Below are 24,325 nucleotides of genomic sequence, written 5' to 3' on the forward strand. Positions count from 1 at the left end.
GCTGAGTTTTGCTAGCTGGCACGAAGGATCTAGCGGCTGGTGTGGGTCCAAAGACAGACTGTTTTGTTTAGGAACTGATGCTGTTTTAAAAGGTATCATCAGTGGTGTAGTTAGCTAGTTTTAGACTCTGGATTTAAACAATAGCACCCACCCAACAGGCTGCATTTGGGTCCCTTCCTGCTCATTCTGCTGCTTGGGCACTTGGCAGAGAGTCCTTTTCTGAAAGCACCATTGCCCATCAATGTCTCATACTGTTTGCACCTGATCAGTTCATATACTTTTATAAAATGTATATTATATTTTCATATATATATATATATATATATATATATATATATATATATATATATATAAAATATATCACCAAAGCACCATAAAACACTCCTTGTCAGACTCTAATCATTATAATTTTATTATTAGTGTTATTTCTTAAATTTGTACACTGCCCTTCACCTGAAGATCACAGGGCAGTTCACAACGTAAAAATACAAAAGAACACAAAATACATAATAAAACAAATCAATAACTCCCCTCCCATAAACACATTTAAAAGGCCATAGAATGTTTACTCAGCCAAAGTTCTGGTTACACAGAAACGTCTTTGCCTGGTATCTAAAGATTTGTAATGAAGGCGCCAGGCAAGCCTCCTTGGGGAGGGCATCCCACAATTGGGGAGCCATCACAGAAAAGACTTGTTATCATGTTGCCTACCTCCAGTCCTCTCATTGAGGTGGCACATGAAGAAGGGCCTCATATGATTATTTCAGGGTCTGGGTTGGCTCTTAAGGAAAGAGGCGATCCTTGAGATATTGCGGTCCTAAGCCATTTAAGGTTGTTTAATCATATGAGGTCTGACTCCATTGATGGGTGTGACCTTCATTTCTGGCTAAGGAACTTCAGGGCCCGAATATTTATTCACATGCTTTACTGGAACAAAAAAGGTACTTGTAAGTGGCATATATCAGCTTCTGAGCTCCACGGAATTGTCCATCAGTCAGAAATGGAAAGAGAACAAAAATTCAGGTACACTAAAATTATACTGTGCACTCCATAGTAGGTAGGAAGAGGGAACTTATGACCTTCCAAATGTTGTTGGACTCCCATCATCCCTGTTGATTGACCAACAGACATTTCAGCACAGGGCAGTGAGCCCACTTGCAGCACCCTCAGTTCAAAGGCCGAAACACACAACATACATATATACATAATTTCATTTGTTTGCAGATTTTCCACAGTTCAAACTGTGCTCAAGACGGCTTACAACATGAAAAAAATATATTACAACATAACAAAAGTAGTCATAAACAATAAATAAAACATTAAAAATACACCACCAATCTGAACAATTTCCACATAAATCACAACAAAATCTAAAATAAAGATACAAAACAGCAACAACCCCCCCCACAACAAACTTCCCAGCCCAAGCATCTTGGTGGGAAAAGGCCTGCAAGGCAGGGAGCAGATCTTCCAGGACTCACAGCCAAGATGGTCAAGAACAGGCTTCCTCAGCCTTGGACCTCCAATGTTTTGGGCCTACAACTCCCATGTTCCCTAGCTAGCAGGACCAGTGGTCAGGGATGGTGGGAATTGTAGTCTCAAAACATCTGGAGGGCCGAGGCTGAGGAAGCCTGGTCAATAACTTTGTAAAGGCAGACTGGTAAGGGGTGTGGCCTAGGGAAAGAGACTGTGGCTGAGGAGAGTCCCAAGTGGCGAGAGACGCTGGAGGGCTGTATTTAGCCCCCATCCCTGAGGTTCCCTACCCCTGGTTTAAAATAGTCTATGGCTTAATGTTCTCGAAGCTACAAACATGAGCCTGACCAAACTGTGGGAGGCGGTGGAAGACAGGAGTGCCTGCGTGCTCTGGTACATGTGGTCACGAAGAGTCGGACACGAGTAAATGACTAAACAACAACATGGCTTAATGTTATGTGCAAACCAGCTCATTATGAATCCTGGATTGGCTGAAACCCCTACACCCCACCCCTCCTTTCACCGATGAAATGCTGCCTGTGAGAACGCAGGGTTAAATAAAGTTTGGGTGCCTAACAGATTAAAAACTTAAGCCTTTGGACTGAGGGTGCTGCAAATGGGCTCGTTGCCTTGTGCTGAAATGTCTATTGGCAAAAAGCTATGAGAGGTTTCGGTGGGGTGGGCGGGTGGGGAGAAATGAAGACTCTGGGAAATATGACTACAGGCCGACCTTGTTAGAAAGAACCACACAAGCACCGTTAAGCCTTCAAGCCTGCCATTGTTCTCCTCCACCACCACCGCTCACCCCCCCCAGCCCATAATTATTCCCACTCCCTGAATCTTACACCCAATAATTCAGGAAAGCTGAGTAATGGAAGAAACAACAGCCATTTTAATCGCTCGGTACTGGTGGTCTCCCCACAGAGAGGTGTGGGAGGGGAAGGGACACCACGAGGGAAGGTTTTTCAAGAGAGCTGCGGTTGTGGTTTCCTGTATTTGGGGTAGTAAAAGGAAGTGTTGGGCAGAAGGAGCCGTTCACCTATCCAAGAGCTTGGAAGAAGGCATGGGAGGGAGGGAAAGGGACTTCCTGTTTGAAGAAAAGGGACCCTTCAGTCTGAGGCCGAGACACAGTTGGCAACTGGCCTGAGAGCTGATGGGTTTCACCTTGATGGAGGGAGCAGGACAGAACTGAGCCAGCCAAGGTGAACTTGAAGTCATGAAAAGAATGTCAAACAGAAGGGCAGAAAGAGTATCTGGAGAGTTAATGTTATGAGTGCCGCTCATCTCAGCAGAGCCACCCAGAGGCAGACTTTCCCTTCTGTATTATTAGCTCCTTAGAGAGGTGGCAAAAAAGCTTGTCCAGCAGTAAAGGAAGATGTTGAGCCTATTGGGGTGCCAGCATGGACCGATCCACACTAAGACCTCTGCATCTTCTGAGTGTCCCCATAAGTATGGTTTGGAGTTCACTTGTTGCTAAATGACCGGAATAAAGCCAGTTTGGCCATTTTGAGGTTGTGTTTTTCTGTTGTTGTTTTTCATGTGGTTCAGCATCCCCCCCCCCATTTGTACACCTTAGGTGAATAGACAGCTTTTGTTCTGTTTTCCAGACCCAGAAGCAACAGAATTGCTACTCCGGGCTCCATCCCATGAGCCAGCAGGCTCTGGTATCAGTTCCTGCACAGCTACCAGAGTTTTAAATGTCCAGAGTTAGTGAATATAATCCAGACCAGCAGTTTTGCTATGTTTTGTTTAATTTTTTTCTCAGCTGGCAAAGGTTTCTGAGATCAGATCTGGATAGAAAGGCTGGCAAAGTTCTCTGAGCTTGGACTCAGATAAAGAGGCAGGCAAAGTTCGGCTCAGACAGAGAGGTGGGCAAAGTTCTCTGGGTCTGAGAACTAAACTGAACTGAAGTTAAGACTGAAAAACTGAAATAAACAGAAACTGACAAATTCACCCATCCCAAAGGGTGGGGAATGGTGGTAGGCTGAAGGTTTCATTTAGCATCTGGATATGGCATACTTGGCACTCCATATAAGCAGCTGGTATTGCTTGCTAATTCAAAATCACCTCCATTTGCAATCAGCTAAAGTTCTACTTGATTAATATTCCAATGAAGTTGATTAAAAGGTGCTGGCCTCTTAAAAAACAAATGTACGTGTGTGTGTGTGTGTAGGTGGGGGGGGGGAGAGCAAGAAAGGGAGAAAGGCATATAAGAATAATTGCCCAATGGAATAAATTACCAAGTAAGCTTGTTGAGTCCACATTGTTAAAAGCTTTCAAGAGTAAGTCTGGAAAACGTCTGTCTGGGATGATTTAGAGATAATTAGTCCCCACTTAAGGGACTAAGATGGCTTTTAAAGGTACTTTCCAGATTTCAAGTGCAGGGCTACATTTTATGCCATGTTGGTTACCTTGGCTTGCTCCGTTGCCTCTTCTGCATGTGTCAAAGGAAAGGAAAAAAAGTATTAGAATTCAAAACCAGAGCCAATGATTATTTATTATTGTTATTATTTATTTTACAGATTACAGTGTATCCTGCCTTCCCCCATTCACACTCATGGTGTCTTAGGGGTGGTTCCCCCCCCCCCCATTTTATTGAGAACATATTTAATTCTCACTTCCCTCCAAAATTTGTCTGAAAATGTGTATCTTAACGGAAATAGAAACAGTGCACAGAAATGCATATGTTACTGCATATATCAAGAGCCAGTGTGGCGTAATGGCAAGAGTGTTGGAGTAGGACCTGGGAGGCCTGGGTTCAAATCCCCACTCTACCTTCCCTGGTGTGCCCTGAGGGAAGGCAGAAGTGAAGGAGCCTGTATTCTGTCAGTTTCCTGTTGGCACAAGAGGACTCTGTCAGTCTTCGTTTTATATAATGCATTTGTTTTAGTGTTTAAATTGTAAATCGCCTTGGCAGGAAGACGGTATGTAAATCCAACTAACTAATTAACAAATAAAGTAGCTTGTTGGGTGATCTTGGGTTGGTTATATTCTCTCAGCCTAACCTACCTCACAGGGTTGTTGTGAGGGTGAAATGTGGAGGGAGGAGAGCCACGTACGCTATATTGAGCTCCTTGGAAGAAAGGTGGGATATAAATGTAACAACAACAAGAATAAGTAAAATATTACTACTAATAATAACATACAAAAATGCATTATGTTAGAAGTTTCTTGCAAAAAGCTCTATACTTGACAAAACTGAATGCAAAAATGTCTGTAGTAGGAGAAATACACACTGAAAAACTGACTAATTTTCACAAGAACTTTCCCCCCCAAATCACCAACTGATATAGAAATGTGTTGAACTGAAGCCTGGAAACATGGGAAATTGAGAAAAACTGAAACTGACAGCTTGATTCTTCCATAATGACAATTCAAAAATGTGCCACAAAAACAATAACATCAAAAAACATTGTAAAAAATACATAGAATAAAGCTTTGAGGAGAAATTGTTCCAATAACATAGAGGAATTAAATTGGAACAGTAATAAAGGCCAGTTAAAACTCCCCTCAAGGCAAAATAAAAGAGTAGTTAGTTCTAAATAAGAAAGGATTTGCTTTGATGAGGACTTGTGAAATAGACCCATAAAACTTGGTAGATGAACAGAGGGAAGATTTAAACTCAGGTGTTCCTGGTCCAAATCCATTACTCAGACCACTACACCAAGAGAGCCAAATGAACATATCCTTCACACTAGGAAACCTTCAGGTGATGACAATGGGTTCCTCCAGATGGCTTATTTACTGAACATTCAACCTTATTTTCTGGCACAAAGCTGACACAAAGATTAGACTATGTCTGATCTTTATTTAGCATTCATCCTGATTTGCTTGCATGATGTTTATGTGGCTTCTTCTTAATAATTTGTTCATCCCTCACTTTCCAACGTATTTCCTTGTAATTTTCCTAACAGCAAAAGTTCTGTTTCTTTTTTAAAGTGGCTTTTTATGCAAAAAGAGCCCTTTAATCCAATTTAACTGTGCAAACTTAAATTTCTGGTATGCATTTGAATTGCTCCTGCAAAACAGTGGTAGTTTGTAAGCAGCCACTGTAACGCAGGCCTGAATTAGACAGGTTTAGTGTTCTGCAGCATACCTGGTAGATTTACTAATCCAGTTCTGATAGACCAACCCATTTTGCTTCCCAGTCTCTCTCTGGCTGCGAATACACCATACTTTGAAAGCATAGTTGACACACTTTGAAGGACCTACAACATGACTTTCCTCAGAGAATCCTAGGAACTGCAGCTTACCCCTCACAAAGCTACAATTCCTAGCACCCTTAACAGACTACGGTTCCCAGAATTCTTTGGAGGAGGCCACGTGCTTTAAATGTATGGTGTGTTTGCAGCTTTTCCTATCTCTCCCCCTCACCTCACTTTGTAATTTAATGTTGCGCTTACCACAAAGTACAGTACATGTGGAGATTAGTCTTAAAATGTTCTTTCTCTGAATCTTGGAAAGCATTGGCGATGGCCTGAAATGCACTATACGTTCCATGATTATTTGGCCTTTCTGCAGTACCTTCCATTCATAACATGTACCTTCCATTCATACATGCACCCCACAACTCCAACCACTCTGCCAGCATAATACAGCTTGTCATTTCTGAAACCACATCATAAAGAAAGGGAGGGATCTGCTCCGAAGCACATGGCAATACTCAAGGTAGAGAGCCAAGATGAGAGAGACGCACAAGGCCGCATTGTTTGGTGGAGCCAATGTGGAACTTTGTGTTACTATGGGGGGAGGAGGGGTTTTTGGGGGTGGGTGGGTGAGTGGGAGTAGAATTGATACAAATCAGCACCCACTCATGGTTAAATTGCTTAGATGCTTCCTAGGCTAATAAAGGTTCCATCTTCTTTTCAGATACAGCTGGCTGGAAAATTTTCAGAGGAGAAGTTTTCCCCAGTGGAAACAGGAAGGACGTGGAGGGACAGAGGCCAAGAAATCTAGCAAGTTTCAAAGTGAGATTGGATGGCTGGACTGCCTTGGCCCACTGTAGTTAAGACTGGGGAGGAAAATGGGAGGGAGAGCCAGTTCTCTGGTGCCAGGCTAAAGCTAATCTGTAATTACTAGGGGTAAAAATCTGAGCAGGGGTGGGGTCAGCAACTGGCATCCTTGGGTAGCTTGCCAAGCCCCCAGTGCCCAAAGCAACAGACAACTTGGAGCTGCCGTCTTATTTTTCACACCATAAGAGCCAACTCTTAGGGGCCATGGGGGCTTCGGCGCTCACAATAAAATATTTGAAGGGGCCATTTAAATACAGTGGTACCTCTGGATACGAACAGGATCCATTCCAGAGCCCCGTTCGCATTCTGAAGCAAACGTAAGACGTGACTGCGCGGGTTGTGTTTCGCCACTTCTGCGCATGCACGTGACGTCATTTTGAGTGTCTGTGCATGCGCGAGCGGCAAAACCCGGAAGTAACATGCTCCGTTACTTCTGGGTCGCTGCAGAGCGCAACCCAAAAATATTCATCCTGAAGCTACTTCAACCCAAGGTATGACTGTAGTATGTGTGTGCACAATGTCATGTGATCGATTATGGAGGGCAGGGCTTACCTGGACCCCCACAATATTTTATTCAAGTTGGCACCGCTGTTCCACACAAAGATCTGGGGCAGCGGACCTAGACTACTTTGGGGCACTGTGAGTAATTTAAGTTGGTGGATAATAGTTGAACAGCCAATGGGTTTTAGGCAGCAGCCTTTCATCAGTCCATTTTTTTTATTTAATTATTTCATGAGAATTTTGATTGTAAAATGACTAAAAGTGGTTTACAAAAAGATAAAACCAAGAAAAAAATAACAACTCATCTAGCTCAATATACCAGTCTACATGGACTGGTAGTATCTCCCCAAGGATTCATAGAGAAGTGCAGGCCAGCTGTACCTGGAGTTGCCAGGGATTGAATCTCGGAGCACCTGTTTGCAAAGTAGAAGCTCTGCCACTGAGCTATGACCTTCCCCCAAATAGAGAGGCTAACAAAGTGAGAATTTTTATGTGATAGGCAGCTGCCTTATACCGGTCAACAGTCCATCTATCTCAGTAATTTTGACACTGACAGGCAGCGACTCTCTGGTGTTTCAGGCAGGAGTGTTTCGCAGTTGCATTTAGAAATGCAAGAGATTGAACCCAGGACCCATGTTCTCCCACTGTGCTTTCCTTCTACCACCGAGCTACAATTCAGCATCTTGTTTCCTGGAAGCCCAAAAGCAAGGGTATAATGGCAACAACCTTCACCTGTTCTTTGCCCATCACTAACTGGATTCATTCACGTGCTGCTTCAGAGCATGAGAGGTAATAGCCAACATGGCTCATAGCTATTAGTGGATATCTTCACCTTTGTCTGTTTCTCTTTTAAAGCTTTCAAGCCAGTGGTCATCACCACATCTTTTGGCCTTGAATTCCACAGGCTAATTTAAACTTAGTTTTGCCCTCCCCAAATTATCACTTGCCAGTCAGTTTCATTTTGTTTTCTTTTAACCATGCATACTTTTATAAACTTTTAGTTGAGAGTGATGGACTGCAAAAAGGGGTGCAGGAAGGCATCAATTTCTGCTTTACCCCATGCAGTGCTGTTTCTGCTCTGCTGCAGTTTGACTGCTGAATAAATCTACATTTGTTTTGCTGTCTGCAAAGGCAACAAAGGAGATGTAATTAATTATATTATCATTACATTACATTACTCCACACCATTCATTTCAATTCTAGGGAAGCACAATACAAATTGGAAGGAAAAACATCATAAATTACATGCAGTTAACATATCATTGGTGGATGGAAAACAACAACAAATAGCAACCATATATTCCTTGGATTGATTTCCATTCTGGACGTGGGGCAAATGAGCAAACACTTGCAAAATCTGATCCTTTTTCCGTTTCCATTAGAACTCTCCAACTTTCCTAGATGCGAATAATATGGGGTAAGAGAGAAGTGCGTACAAAAGAGGGTTGCTAAGTGGGTGGCATTAGCTGCTCTACCCCACCCTGAGCCAGGTGAGATGACCCACTGCAGAGGGCTTGCCAGGGAGAACTCCCTGCTTGCAGTGGATGCTAGACTATTGGGCTGAATGAGATACTGCCTCACCAACCTCAGTGGCCCCACCTATCTGCTTTCCTACTTCCAACTAGTCCAGGAGGTGGCACACTGCCTGTCAGCTTCCTCCTTCTCAGTGTCAGTGTTGCCTTTGTAGAATTGAGCAGAGAGGAGGATGGAGATAAAACAAGAAGTAGCTGTCTGTTCCTGTCATTGCCTTTGGCCATCACAGGAAGCACTATATCTCAGTAGTAGATTATTTGCATTGCAAGCAGAAGGTGCCAGGTTTAATCCCTGGCATTTTCACATAAGGCTGGGAAAGCTCCTGGCCTGCAACCCTGGAGAGCTGCTGCCAGTCAGTGCAGACAATACTGAACTAGATGATCCAATGGCCTGACTCAGTATAAGGCAGCTTCCTATGTTCCTATGTTCTCTGGTTGCACCTACTGTTGGTCTCCCAAGCTTTTGCCCTATTAGTCCCTATCGGCACTGATGACTCTTGCATGCCAGATAGAATTCTTGTGTGAGGGCTTTCCAACTCACAACCCCCATGGCCCCAGTGGTAAAACAAAACCAAAAATATTTCAGTTTATGGCGTCCCTGGGAAGTCCTTCGTCATAGGTCTCTACAAGAGAGGCCAGAGGAACACTGCCCATTTCACCACCATCTCTTTACATCTGTGACTGTCCATTCTCTTTCTAGGAGATTGTTGACTCAATGGGTTTGATAGCATTTTTTTCTGCTGCCTTTGCCTATGTTTGTGCGCAAGGGAGGAAACGGCCCTGTTCAGTGCGCCTGTTTTCTCAAAGGCCCCTTTTCCATCTGTGCAAACAACAAGCTCGTTATGAAAGCCCCTTTAATTGTCCAAGCCCACATGCACAACATTTACCGAAAGATTCAGCTGGACGGCGAGAGTCATGTCCTTTTTTTCTGCGGCAGCGGACACAGCGCCATAAATCATCCCCTCCTCCCTCCCGTGGCTTGCCTATGTAAACGAGAGGCTTTACCACATCTCCAAACCCCAAGCAAAAGCCTTTTCGGCTTTTTCTTTTGTTATTGCAGCAAGAGATCAAGAACAAACTCCTTCTTCACTGGGAAACAGCCTTTCCTGGTCTGCAAAAAAATGAAAAGGAAAGGCATTGTGTTGCCTTTGAAAGGGGATTAAAATGTGAGCAGATCATGGGGAAATATAATCATTTCTATCTCTTTGCCAGATCTGAAAGGCCTTCCTTTTCTTGTCAATAATGCATTCAATCTCACTATCATTCACATCAAACCAGTCCTGGTGTTTCCTGGTTTGGTATCCAATAGTTTGTTCACAGGCTGCAATAATGGATGCACTTAGCTTGGTTCAGTGTTCCTCGATGTTATCAGGGAACTTCAAAAGCAGATGATCCTTAAGAGTCATTTGGAAGCAATCACACTTAATAGGATCTTGAAGGGCTTGAGTGTTCATTTTCGCCTTGGTTTCCTTCCTTGAAGCCTGCATTGAGGTACAGTGGTACCTCTGGGTAAGCACTTAATTTGTTCTGGAGGTCTGTTCTTAACCTGAAACTGTTCTTAACCTGAGGTACCATTTTAGCTAATGGAGCCTCCCACTGCTGCTGCGTTGCCAGCGTGCAATTTCTGTTCTCATCCTGAAGCAAAGTTCTTAACCTGAGGTACTATTTCTGGGTTAGCAGAGTCTGTAAACTGAAGCGGCTGCTGGAGGGCCACAGATTCCCCGCCCCTGGCCTAGAGATATGAATGTGACATTCTATGTAAGAGGGAACCTACGTGGCTTACTCAGTTCACCCTGTTGCTCTCTGTGCAAGAGCAAATTGAAACCATGAACTCTGGGGCTCTTCAAGTAATTAATATTGCAAATGTTTCACAGCCTGGGCTTTGCTGGGGCTGGTGGTTGAGAGGGTGGAGGGGAGAGACCCGTTCCCTCATCGATCCTTGCCAGCGTTGACAGGAATGGACCAGTCATTAATAGGAACAGGATTCATTTGGCTTCTACTTTGTACCATGAAGCCCTGTCTGGAAAGGCTGGAAAAGGGCCACGTGCTGTTTTACAACTAAAGGAAAAACAAATTATTTCATCAGGGACAAAAATCCTGCTTACCCTTTTAGGTTACTGGGTACCGAGGGTTGGAGATGCTATAGCAAAGACTGGTCATGCCTTGGTTTCAGGTGTTTCTTTTCTCTCTTCTTCCTTTTCTTGGCATTTAAGAAACTTCTCTCTGAAGAGTTGTAAATGTAGCTGGACTTCTAGAAGAATAGGATATTCAAGCCTATCCAGAAGCCAGGTGTGCTGCTCTGGATCCTCTCAAATTTCTTTTAAATTCCTCCTAAAAAAAACACATTTTCCATGAAGCCTTGGGCTAAACCCCTAATTTCCCATGACCTGCTCACATTTTAATCCAAACCAGAGAAAAAAATTAGGAATTTGCCATGCTCAGTTCCTTAATGAGGCTAATGAAGCGCATATCCAGATTCAATGCTGATGCCCTTCACTGGTGTTTACACTGGCAAGCTGGCTTTCTGCAGGAGAGACTTTACTGCAGAGGAGTATTTGAACCAGCACTCCATCATCCTTCACCCTGAAGTGGCACCACACAATCCCACATGTCTGGAGGACTTGCCTTTTCTGAGAGTGTGGGAGGCTAGCCAAGGGGCAGCATGAATACACCCATACACACATTCAAGTTTTTGTGGTTCCCCAAGAGATCCCAAAAGTTTGTCAATCTTTTAAAAAAGTAACTATTTTTTAAAAAAATGTTTTTGTTTTGTCACTCCTATGTGTCTCCTTCTGGGATGCCATGATACCAAAAAGTTGGTGGGTTGGTAGTTTTGGGGGTTTTTTTGTGGCCCAAAAGACCCCCCTCACTTTCCCCCATTTTAAACTTTTTTTTATAACTGACTGCTCATATATGTCCGCTGCTGTGATACTAGAATGTGTTTTTCTTGTGGGTCCCCAAGACCACCTCAAATGTGTCCATTAAACATTTTATAAAAAAATAGACTATAACTGACCATTTTTGTGGGTCCCTTGCTGTGATTCTGTGATGCCATTTCCCCCCCCCAGCCACACCCACCACATTTCGGCCCACTTTTATACCTTGACCACACCCACTTTGACATGTTTCTCCATCTCAGAGATTCCAAAGAAATGTAGGAAATAATTGCAGTTTTGTAGACACAGCGCATGGCTGATATTGCATGATGTTGTAACCTTGCTGCTGCCTAAGCAGGGCTAGGCCCTTGATGAACACTCCCAGAATCTTGGGTAGCACTGCATTGAGCAGAGTGATGGAGAAAAAGGCAGGAGATTTAATTTAAATAATGATACCATCAGGAACTGATTTAATGCATTTTTCTACAACAATACAAAAATGCAGTTGACCCAAATACTGCTTCAGAGCTGGCCCCAGTTACAGCACCCTACATCTGAAGGAAAAGGGAAACTGGAGAGTTCAGTGTGGTGTAGTGGTTAAGAGCGGTAGTCTCGTAATCTGGGGAACCAGGTTCGCGTCCCCGCTCCTCCACATGCAGCTGCTGGGTGACCTTGGGCCAGTCACATTTCTCTGAAGTCTCTCAGCCCCACTCACCTCACAGAGTGTTTGTTGTGGGGGAGGAAGGGAAAGGAGAATGTTAGCCGCTTTGAGACTCCTTCAGGTAGTGATAAAGCAGGGTATCAAATCCAACCCCCCCCCCTCCTTCTCCTCCTCCTCCTTCTTCCTCAGAGTTCCCCTTACTTCCCTCTCAGAATATACTGGAGAACAAATAGCCACATTTAGAGCTGATTTCTAAGCCAGTCGAAAATATAGCATTTTCTCAAGAACAACCTGTTGTTGGTAGCTACAGTAGTTTGCAGATTAAAATCATAAAACTAACATGTCTAATTACAAAGGAAATCCCTGAATTGAACAGCTTGTTCTTTTAAGGAAAGGGTTGCCGGGGGGGAGAGGAAGGCAAGAACAGGACTAGCAGCTGCTTTTGCTGACCTGGGCTTAGCTCCAGTTGGGTTGTCAGCTCTTTACCATTTTTTAAAAGAATGTTTCAAGAATACATCAAATAGCAAGTACCAGGAGCACTTGCCAAAGTTGATTATATTTTCTGTCATTCTGTGCAAGCATGCAGGTGGGAGGCAAAGAAAGTGCAGAATTCAGATTCATGAGCATCTCAAGCTTCTAGTCCTTATAGTTTGACTACATGTCAGGCGAATCTCAGAAAGTAAGGTACTGAATAACTGAGATTTCCCAGTAGTCTTGGGCAGGATTTCAGTCCCATTTTATGACAAGCAGAAACATGCAAAATCTATGTGAAAATAAGCTTGATTTGTATAATCACAAAATTCCACTTTTGATGGGCTAATATTGTGTTACCTTCATGTAGAATCTTTATTTATACATGAATATGTATGATTCTTCCCCCCAAAGAGAGCGCATGGATGTAACTAATATACCATGTTACGGGTGCAATTCCATGTAACACTTAGTGGGGAATATGTGCAGATAATCAGGCCCCTTTCACAATAGGACTTTTCTCCTTTTCTCCCCACCATGAGCACCCCTATTCTTGTTCTGGGGTTCCCCCAACCCTCCAGAGCAGATTTAGGGAGTGTGGGGGTTCATGGTGAGAGTGACGGGGAAGTCCTGTGGTGCCACTTGACCTTGTTCCGCGCATGCAGCAACCTAGTTGAATCTCACCCTGAATAGCAAGCTCCAGAACCTCCATTATTTATTCTGTCTATGACTCCTCACCTTTGGGGAGATAGAGACAGATTAGTCTATATCAAGGTGGGGAAACTCAAGCCCTGGGCCTCTTTATCTGGTCCCCAGAACTCTCCACAAGCCACATTCCTTGTTGGCCTTTCTATATGGTGTTTCCTGCTTGGCAGGGGGTTGGACTCGATGGCCCTTGTGGTCTCTTCCAACTCTATGATTCTGTGATTCTTTGCTTCGCTCCTGGAGTATTTTTGCCTGGCTGGAATGATAATGCCTTTTGCTTGCTTGCTTGCTTGCTTGGATGGATGGAGCATAGAGAAGGCTGTGTTGTGTGTGAAGAAACTAACCTGCTGCACAAAGTTCACATTTATGCTTGTTGCTCTAATCACTTTTGCCTCTGGATCTGCTCATCAGTGGCATATGGCCCTCAAGATCAGGATTTATCTTTCCTGGGCCAGATTGGTCCTGCGGAGATCCCTCTGTTGGCCAGATTGTGCACACACATGAGCGCGCCTGCCCGCCCGCCCGCGTTTTTCTGTGTTTGCACATGTGCAGACGTGATTTTCTGTGTCTGCGCAGACGTGATTTTCGGGGTCTGTGCACGCAGACATGGTGTCCGGCGCCAGGGAAGTGAGTCCCCGCGCCACGCTGCGGTTTAGTGCAGCGCACAAGTGGGCAGCTTGGTTCAAGGGTGGCTCATGGGCCGGTCAAACAACCTTGATGAGTCACTTCCGGCCCATGGGCCTTAGGTTGCTGACCCCTGCTCAAGGTGGTTAACCAGAAGGAAAAACAGCCCTCTGGCTGAAAAAATGTCTCCCTGCCAGTGTAAAATAGAACTGTCCACTTTAAAATAGGAGACATGCTCATCCTAGTTTTGGTAGTGGGAGGTCCAAAAACTCTGCCACACCTCATCTTACGTAATAGTAACCCCTGCCCTCCCCAATACTAATGGAATTTGAACACACACACACTCTCACGGTGAAAATGTCCCATCCAAGTTGCCTAAGGAAGGAAATGGTAGAGAGGAGGAGAGAGACAATATATCCACCACCACCTCTTAAATAATAGTAACTCCCCTCACAACAAAAGTATGGATGGAATTCAAAAACTATCTTTAAAGTCAGTGAAATTACCCTCTCCCCACTTTTGCAAGGAAAAAAAGTCACAGGATGTATGACGAAACCTCTGCCACCTCATCATAATTCATAGAAACGCCTGTGCGCTGTGCACACACACAAAACTATGGCTAGAATTTAAAGTCCCCGAAAATTGATGGAAATACACCCCATCCCAATTTTGTGGTGCACAAACATTCAAGATTTCTTGTTAGGCTTCTTAAAATGACTTAGCAGTTCCAATTCTACCCAGCAGAAGGCACTGTTGAGCACACCAATCTCAAAGACTTTGTGAATACTTGAAAGAAAAAACCAGAAAACACAGTGAAAATTCAGGGAGTCATTTATTAATTAAAATATTTATAGCATGCCCTTCTGGCACAAACACTAAGGACTCTTATTAAAAGGGAAAAAAGTTTTTGCAACTTAAAATTACAAAAATTAAGTTGGTCCTGAAAATATATGTAATTATATGCAATTTTACCTAATATGCATGTTTTTGCAAAACAAAATGTCCCTAATGCATTTTTGCATGTTATTTTCATTAATATATGCATTTATGTGCATGTTTCACCCCATTGTGTGTATCTTTTGACACATTTATGGGCTGGAGAACTGCACTGCAAAATTTAGATAAGTGTGAGTTTCGAAGGATTGCTGTATTTGGGTTCGCATATTGTTTTGGGAAGTGTGAATCCGGCAACTTTGCCTTTAAATGTGAATTGAATCAAAGTGCTCCTCCATCGCTAACCTCTGCCCATCCACAGCACAAAGGGGGTTTGGATTGCTCTGTTAGTCTGCCCTTCTCATGCAAAGGAAACCAAAGTTGGCAGAACTACCTCACTGGAGTGGGGGGAAGCATGCAGTGATATTTTTAAAACTTTTGACATTTTATTTGAGGTCAGACAAATCTGAAATCGCTCTTCAGTATCATCCAAACTTGCAAGGCACTCAACATTTCTTTATACTGAAAAATATTAAACCAGTTCCACTCTTGGGAATCTTGTTTTTCTTCCCTGGTGGAGCTCCCTGGAAAATGACTCCATAAAACGAAACAGCAGCTGTTCAGAATATAGTAAGATATATATATTTATTTATTTTTCCTTGCAACTAATTTATTGCACACCATTTCTACAGAGTTGGAGCTGCAAAGTTTGCTTGTGTTCTGACACCCTTGTTCACACAGAAGCCAATTCTATAATAGATAGCCTTTGTCTGGCCTTCTGGACATGTATGTGGATTAAAACTCCACACAAAAGTGGGGCAATTATGGGCTGCAATTATGGGTGGGCAGTTATAAATGTAGTCATAAGTGTATTCATTTTTTCCTCCAGGAAGCGTGGGGCAAAATGTGTGACAGTAATCTTCACAACAACCTAGTAAGGTAAGTTAAGTTTATGTCCACCAGGAAGCTTCATGGCTGAGCAGGGATTGGAACTCGGTACCCCTCCAGTCCAAGTGCAACAAAGCCGTACTTTCAGGGCAGGGCTTGAGTGCAGAAATTCATGTCCCCACCCAGCAGCCCTTCCAATACCAAATGGTTGACTTCCTGTGTATTGAAGGAATTATTTATTTATTTATTTATTTATGCCACTCTGGGGGGCTCCAGAACGCCCTCAGAGTTGGACCTCAGTGTCTGGGCTGAAAGATGTGGGTGGAGACGCTCCTTCAGGTATATTGGGCATAATAGTATACTAGTGAAATGGCACTCTTATAATGTGGCTGTGACCTAAATGAAACATTACAGAATGCTGTTGAAAGAGCCCTGCCATGACCACTGCCACTGTAAGACTATTGAATCCAGAGTCTAAAATGATCTAACTGCACCACCCCCAGGCAACCCCAGGAAAAGTGATGGAAAGGGCTACAGAAGTTGTCTTCTGGTCAAATCTAGAGATTGGTGGTGTGGGCACCCAGCTTGCTTATTGTGAGCTGAAAGCCCACAATGTTCAGAGAACGGTTGCACACCACCCTGAAGGAATGGTTTTCTATTCTGGGAGCACTCCTGGATTCCAACTTGTCACTGGAGTCTCAGGTGGCTTCTGTGAGTACAAGTGCTTATGTCCAGCTTAGACTGTTCTTGGGCTGGGATAGCCTGGTCTCAGTTTCCCATGTTCTGGTAACCTCCTGTCTTCACTACTGTAATGTGCTGTATGTGGTGCTGCCCTTGAAGATGGTCCGGAGGCTTCAGGAAGTATAGAATGCATCTGCTAGGCTGGTAAGCGGGGCAGCATGATGGGAGCATGTGTGATGGCTGCCAGTGATCTACAGGACTCAAATAAAGGTTTTTGTGCTAGCATGCCAAGCCCTAAATTACTTGAGATCCAAGCACCTTCTCTAGTATCTTAGACCCTGTGGCCAGCAGAGAAGGACTTGTTGATGGTGCTGCCACTTGGAGATGCCTGGTTGGTGTTGACCCATAACAGCATAGTATAACATAATAGCTCCCCATTTGTGGAATGTCCTCCCTCATTATTAAACCCCAGGAGGAATTTAAAAACATTCCTGTTTACCCAGTCATTTGATGACAGAGAGATAAGGTTCTTGGCAACCCTAAAATCATTGGCTGAGAGAGAAGGTGATTGTTTTAAAACAATTTTTAGAACTTTTTAAAGAGTTTTAGTGATACGTTTTTAATTACAGTGGTACCTCGGGTTACATATGCTTCAGGTTACAGACTCTGCTAACCCAGAAATAGTACCTCGGGTTAAGAACTTTGCTTCAGGATGAGAAAAGAAATCTGTGCTCCAGCAGCATGCCAGCAGTGGGAGGCCCCATTAGCTAAAGTGGTGCTTCAGGTTAAGAACAGTTTCAGGTTAAGTACGGACCTCTGGGATGAATTAAGTACTTAACCCGAGGTACCACTGTATATGCTTGCTGTCCTGGGCAACTTCAGAAGCAAGCATAGGGTAGAATTAACAACAACAACTACAACAACTCTTCAAGCTCTCTCAGTTTCTCATTTTTCCATTCTTATGTCTAGTTTGCCTCATTTCCACATCAATTTGCCATTTTTTAAAAAGTCCTCATAATCCAAGCAATTCACACTTTCCAAAATGATACCTGAACCAAATCACAACCATCATTTGAAATTTGCGCTTCTCCAAATGTTGTCATGCATTTGTCCAGCAAAGTAATGTGTCCGATACACATATACAAATCTAAAGTGTACCAATAACTGCATATATTAGTGAAAATAAAATGCATTAGGGAAATATAAATATTAGGGAAATGTGCTTTGCAAAATTTCAAAAAATGTGTATATTAGGAGAAATTATTGCCAAAACACTGGTGAATTTTCATGAAAAGTTTTTACTAAAATGCAGATGAATCTTCAGAGTAACTTTGAAAAATCACAAACTGATGTGGAAATGTGAGAACTGAATTTAATGCTGGAAAAATGAGCAATGGTGAGAAACTGAAATTGGCATATAGTGAGCCTGCAACTTGTCTGCATTTAACTTGTACACATACAGCTTTACGCGCTTGGCATTTTTCCCACGGAAAAAAAGATTTTGACACCCAATGTGTTTTGACGATACACGATTTTGGCTTTAAGTGTGGTGCCCTCATAAACTGAGAGCTTGCTGTATTTGCCCATCTCTAGCCCCACCATGCTGGCTGTTATTGCCTTTTGCACCTGGAAACAGAGCAGGAGCTGGTACTGACGCATACTGAATTGCCTGGCAGCCTGGGAGAGCTAGAACTGTCTGTCTTGAATCCAGAGCCTCTGTTCTTAAGCCAGAATCAGATTTGCTAGCAGGAAGTTTATGGGTGGGTGGATAGGGTTCCCCTGGGCATGTGATGAATTTTACAATAGGCCAGTAAGTGGATTTATTTCCAGTCATGCCGTCTGTCAGTAGACAAAATGAGACATCCAGCAAAAGTCTTGCTGTCCCTAGAGGCCGCCTTTGAGGAACTCTGGAAATATGCCAGAACCATGTTAATATATCTAGTTTTCCAAAAGAACATTGCAACCACCCCCCAATCTACCTATTGCCTGCCTCCCCACTTCTTTTCCCAAAGAAGTGAAGACACATGTCTTGAAATGATGTGTGTTCCCTCAGAGTCAACTCCTTTCCACCCGTGGCCCTTCAAGGCTAGTGGCTGGTTCGAATTAAGTAAAATTAGTCAAGCAGAGAGAAAGGGAGGACATGTTTTTCCAGCTTACTTGATACATCCCTCCTTTTCCCGCTTACTTCAGTTCAGACATCTCTCTTTTATGAGGAAGCTGTGGTTTCCACCTTCTCCATTTACACACATTGAAGCTTCAGTCCGGACATGGAATTGCCAAGGAATTGTCCCTCTCTTTTAAAGGCATCCATAGCATATAGCATATAGTACAGACATCCAATACTGGTTTCACACCGCCCACCTGCACCTAGGTATGTCAGAAGGCATTATTTTACATTCCACCCTGTAATTACTGTGTGCAGCACTGTTTCCATTCCACTGCAGTTTGTCTACTGCCAAAAACTATGTTATTCATCTCACGGTCTGCTGTAGTGAAATTTAGTAAATTATGTAAGTAATTATATAAATTTCATTGTCATTTTGTTCTTCCACTCCATTCATTTCAAAGAAAACTCAATGCAAATTGTGTCGGGGAGGGAGACACACACGATCAATTACGAATTGTTTGTGTACTGACAGCAACAAAAGTGAATACCAATCATATTCACTGGATTCATTTCCATTCTGATCATGGGACAAATAAGCAAACATTGCCAATTCCCGCTTCTGTTTTTGTCAGAATTCTCCAACATCCCTACCTGCATATATTCAAAAAGTAACTTTATACAAGGCTCAATAGGAACATTACAGAAAATATTTTTATTTCATTATGGCCATGTTCATACTCTCAAGTACTTGGGTTTAGTAGATGTGCCCTGCTTTTTAACTAATTTTTTTTTACTGAGGATGGCTTTGGATGTTGTGAGATGCAGGGGACAGAAAGTATGAATCATTTACGTTTCATTTTCTCAGTATTTATTTTTGATGCCTGAATTTGAACCCCACATATCCGTGCACTTGAGGGCTCATAGCTCAGTGACACACCTCATGCTTTGCATGCAAAAGCTCCCAAATTAAAACCCTGGCAGGATCAGCTCAGCAGGTGGGGCAGAGCCACTAAGTTAGCTTTCTGGGAGGTGCATTGCTGTTGCCAACTGGGAGGGACAAGGCTGTGGGGGAGTCAGCACAGTGTCAATGTGCTGGATTGGCTTCAGTAGAGAATTTGCACCACACCAACCTCACATTGCCCCTCTTTCTCTCAGCATGAGCCCACCTGCCAGTATGCTAGCAAAGTGGCTCTGCCCCACTTGTCAAGACCCTTCGGGTTCCTGGCACCCCCATTTAAAGGCTGGAGAAGACCTATGCTTAAGCCCCTGGAGTAGTTGGGATAGACTGGGGATGAGGAACTGGGGGCCCTTCAGACGTTGTTGGACTCCAATTCCTATGAATCCTAGGCATCAACGCCAATGGTAAGGGATTATCGGAAATGTAGTTCAATGGGATCCAGAGGCCACCACCCTGGTTGTCCCTGACTTAGGTGGACCAATGGCCTAATTATAGGGCAGTTTCATAGTGTATCCTGCACCAGCATTCTCCTTCTGCCTGATCCCTGTCCTGCCCTCACAATTCAACCTGAATTGGGGAAGTGGGGTGGGGGACTGAATCTGGAATCTAAATGGCCCCTCCTCTCCCTCAACACTGTGAGAATGCTATTACTGGGAGTGGCAGTGTATTTTCAGCTGGTTGAATAGTTTCATTCCTCTCTATTTTATTGCATTGTGGTTTGGTGATTTATGTGAATTAGCAATCAGTTTAGTGGTTTAGTGATTTAGTGATCAGTTCTTGACTTGTCACCCTGGAGCGTGATCAAGAGACAACAACCAGCAACTGGCAATCCACCCACCCACCCCCTCTCTCTCTCACACACAAATATTAGGGTGTTGATTTAATATGTATGGGGAGACATGCTAAAATATATGCTCCTGGGTGACCTTGGAGACTCTAACCTTAATACATAAGCTTGTTGTGATGATATAATGGGGTAACTTCTTGTATGCTGCTCTAGGCTCCTTGAAAAAAAGGGTATGATAGAAATGTCAATAATGTATGGCATCTTCCAAAGTCTGTAAGAGCCTCTCAACAACTTATGTTGAAAAAGTACCAATATTTATTTTAAGGGCAACATTTCAAAGGAGGAAAAATCCTAAAGTAAGAACAAAGATTTCAGCACAATCTTCTGTCCAAGCCAGAACACACAAGCTTGGGGTTTTAACATTTCTTTCTTCTTGCCAAAAAATGACAATTAAGTGACTTAAATTATTTTTAATGCTCACAAATTTCTTTTGCATTCCAAATGGTTTCCCATGGGAAAAAATGGCTGAAAACTTGCTGGCTGGGCGACAAATCTGAAGAGCTTGTTCCGATGTCATCCTAGGCCAAAGGTGGGAGACCTGAGCCCAGGATCACACCACTCATTGGCCCTGCTTTGTACCCTGCATCAGTGTTTTTGCCTTGCTGCAGTATGCCTGAAGGTTGGCAACATCAACTTCACCATGCGTGAATCGCTTGCAGATAACCACAGTACCTGGAGACAGACAGACAGGCCATGTATCCACAGCAGTGACCAGAAGAGGAATGACCGCTGGGAGGAGCGCAGAGAGAAGAAACCCCATGGTGAACCTCCAATAGCACAATGGGTTGCCTTAATCTGCCCCAGCTGCGACAAAACATTTCTCTCTTGTGTTGGTCTCTACAGCCACAGCAGGTGTAACCTAACAACAGTTTGACTTCACCCCCAAAGGCACACTCCTCCATTGCCTCCCAAGACAGACAGACGTCAACAAAATGTCTTCGAACTCTGATAATGCATCTTGCTTGCCCAGATGGAGGATAGAGAGGAGGCATACCAATATGTATAGAAGCTACTCTGCTATACATATTTAAAAATTACATCAATCATTCCACTTACCCTAAACATGTGCCCACTGCAAGATTGTTTAGAAGAAAATGCGCCCCTCAGGCTGATAAAGGTTCCCCCATCATCCCTGACCACTGTTATTGTTAGCTAGGGATGATGGGAGTTGTAGTCCCAAATCATCTGGAGGGCCGAGTTTGGGGATGCCTGGTTTAAAAGGTTGCTCAGCAGCTGTAGTCTGTATGTGAAGTATCAGGGTTGGTGCTGCATAGAACAGTGCATTAGTGTTCATGTGCATGGATTTTTAACACTGATGTGCACTACATGCAAGGTGGAGCCATTTCCCCCTTAGGTCTTAAACTTGCAAGGCAAACTTGGGGCAGAGACCATAAAATATAACCTGGTAAATACATACCATTGCAAAAGCCTCTGGCTATCTGTAGCAGCTGTTGATTCTGACTGATAGGTGCTACAGTCCATCAGGAGTTCCATTCCAGCTCTGGCATCACTCTTCACCCTTTGCTTCTGTGCGGACGCTTGCAGGACGAGAGGAAAATAGGAGGTTGTTATTCTCTAGTGCTGTAAGACATGTAGCTGCTATAGCCAGCCAGAGGCTTCTGACCATGTGGAGGCTTTTAAAAAAGCCTCCTGCATGTACCATGCCAGAGATTCAGTTCATTGTAATGCTCTTCAGCAGACTGACAAGAAGATCATCAAATAGGCAAAAAATAAGGAAAGGAAAGGAGATTCCTTGCTTTGTACATTTGCTATTCCTGTCAGCACCTACTTCTTTGAATTATACCAGAGCTATTTCAAGCAAATATCCTACGGCCTAATTCCTGGGAAATCTGGTTTAGATTTGTTTATATATTTATTTATTCCAAAGGCTTCTATTGGTCACTTAAGCTTTCACTCAAAGCCAGCTGCTTTGTGAGTAGACTGGACTGGGAAGAAGGACTTATGCACTTTCCATCTAGGCAATGCTTGTCTGTTCACAACACGAGAGATGGGGTGGAGAGGCAGGAGGGTGATTAGCTGTGGTGCCTTTATTGCATGCTTCAGGAAATGCCCAGACTTGCAGAAAAATGTGACTGGTCCAAAACCTTCCCATTTCATGCATTGGTACAGCACTCTTAAGAAAAAGTGATGCGGCCTCTGTGATCCTGTTATATTAGGATTGGTGCAGCAAGCAGGACTCTGTTCCATAGATGGGGCAAGCAAATGGGCACTTCTTTGGGAAGGCTGGGCCTGACCTAAGTAATTGAGGAGGTGTTAGCAACTCCTCTGGAGCAGATGGGGTGGAAAAGGTGACAGCTTCCTCTTCAGAAGCTGAGCCAGAGGCAGCTTCTGGTAGCTCTGAAGGCAGGCTTGGCCTAACAAGCAGGGTGTCTTGAGTCAGAAGCAGCCCCTGGCAACTCTGGAGGCAGAGGCATGCCTGGGTGACTGATGGAGAGGCAGGATAGGACGAAGAGAAGCTCCCCCACTAGGACCTTTCCTAGGATCCTTCCCCCAGGTGGTTCCTTGAGCCCCTGAGGCTCTGGCATCTTTCTGATCCCACTGGCCCCTTCCCCAGAATCATGTTACATCAGGCCAGCCAGCCCATAGGGACCCATGACAGCTGGGGCTGATGGGAGTTGTAGTCTAAAACATCTAGTAGGCACCAGGTTGAGGAAAGCTGTAGTACAGAGCAGATGGTGTGAGCTGCAGCAGCACTATCCCCCCTACAGCAATCTGTTCGTGATGGAGAGGGCATGACATTGTGCTCCTCATTAAAGTGGTGTTGACTTAGGAGGTGCCCCTTTGCCCTAACTTGTTTCCACCTGAGGCGTAGCTGTTTGCAGGGTTTAGAAATCTTTAAAGGAGTCTTGTTATTTTACATGCAGATGCTGAAGGAGGTAAAGGGCTTGCCAAGATAAATAAACCTTTCCCTCGCCAAAATTGTTCAAAGGGAGAGGGTAGATTTGAAGAGGGTTGTGCCAAAAGGATTACTTCTCGACAACGTTTTTTTGTTTTTTGTTTTGCAAAGCGCACCGGCTTGTCGTGTTAATGCCTGCAAAATGCAAATTTGGAGCGTGTACCCCTGGCATCCACCAGTGGACAGGGCAGCAGGGTGGGTGGGTTATACATTCTTGGGCTGAAGAGCAACAGTGTCAGGAATTTTATATGCGCCTGAGGAATCTGTCAAATATCTTGAACATTCATCGTACCAAACTCTTCTTATTGGGCATTCTCCAAGCACTGAGAAAGCTCCAGTTACTTTTGTGGTCCTCTACTGGGAGATCAAGATGTTTTTGAGAGCTTATAAAAATAATGCATACTGCATGGGTGGTCTTTAGGGTGAGATTCTGTCTTCTCTTCTGATGGTGGCAGAAGAAGAAAGACAGAGGTTCTCAAGCAGAAGTCTTTCATGATCTAGTGCAGGTGTTGGCAATGCAATTTGGGACTGTAGACACACTTGGAAGTTTTAGAAAGTGTCATGGGCACTAGTTAAAAAATGGCTGCCATGGGGGCATGGCATATCACAAAATGGCAACCAAATCAGTCAAGGCCACACTCACTGACTGTGGCCATATCCACACCATACGTTTAAAGCACTATCATACCACTTTAACAGTCATCCCTTCGCCTAAAGAATCCTAGGAACAGCATGCTGTTCAGGGTGCTGAGAGTTGTTAGGAGACTCCATTTCCTTTCACGGAGCTGCATTGTTCAGAGGGGTTTAACAGTCAATCTCTCTTCCCAGGGAATTATGGGAACTGCAGTTCTGTGAAGAGAATAAGGTAAGGTTACCAAATGTCCCCGTTTCCCAGGGACAGTCCCTGGATTTACAAATCATTCCCCTGACAAAATCCTATCATTCCTACTGAAGTTGAAAAGTGTCCCCAGATTCATTGGGGGAAAAATTTGGTAACCTTAGAATAAGGGTCTCCTAACAATTCTCAGTACCCTTAGCAAACTGAAATTCCAAGAATTCTTAATTGTTTAAAGTGGTATGATATTCCTTTAAATGCATAGTGTATGTAGCCAGAGAGAAATTCTTTTCACCGCTCCATG

General features: G+C 43.7%; 1 protein-coding gene across 1 annotated transcript in view; it reads left to right on the plus strand.

Annotated features, from left to right (window-relative positions):
- Positions 1-24,325, plus strand: part of COL8A2 (collagen type VIII alpha 2 chain) — a 194,666-nt gene that overhangs the window by 20,199 nt on the left and 150,142 nt on the right. The window contains exons 3-4 of the mRNA XM_081921467.1: positions 6,343-6,440; positions 15,678-15,727. The gene's annotated coding sequence lies outside the window, so the exon portion shown is untranslated. The remainder of the gene's footprint in view (positions 1-6,342; positions 6,441-15,677; positions 15,728-24,325) is intronic.

This window comes from Podarcis melisellensis (genome assembly GCF_964234715.1).
Source record: "Podarcis melisellensis genome assembly, chromosome: 8".
Lineage (NCBI taxonomy): Eukaryota > Metazoa > Chordata > Lepidosauria > Squamata > Lacertidae > Podarcis > Podarcis melisellensis.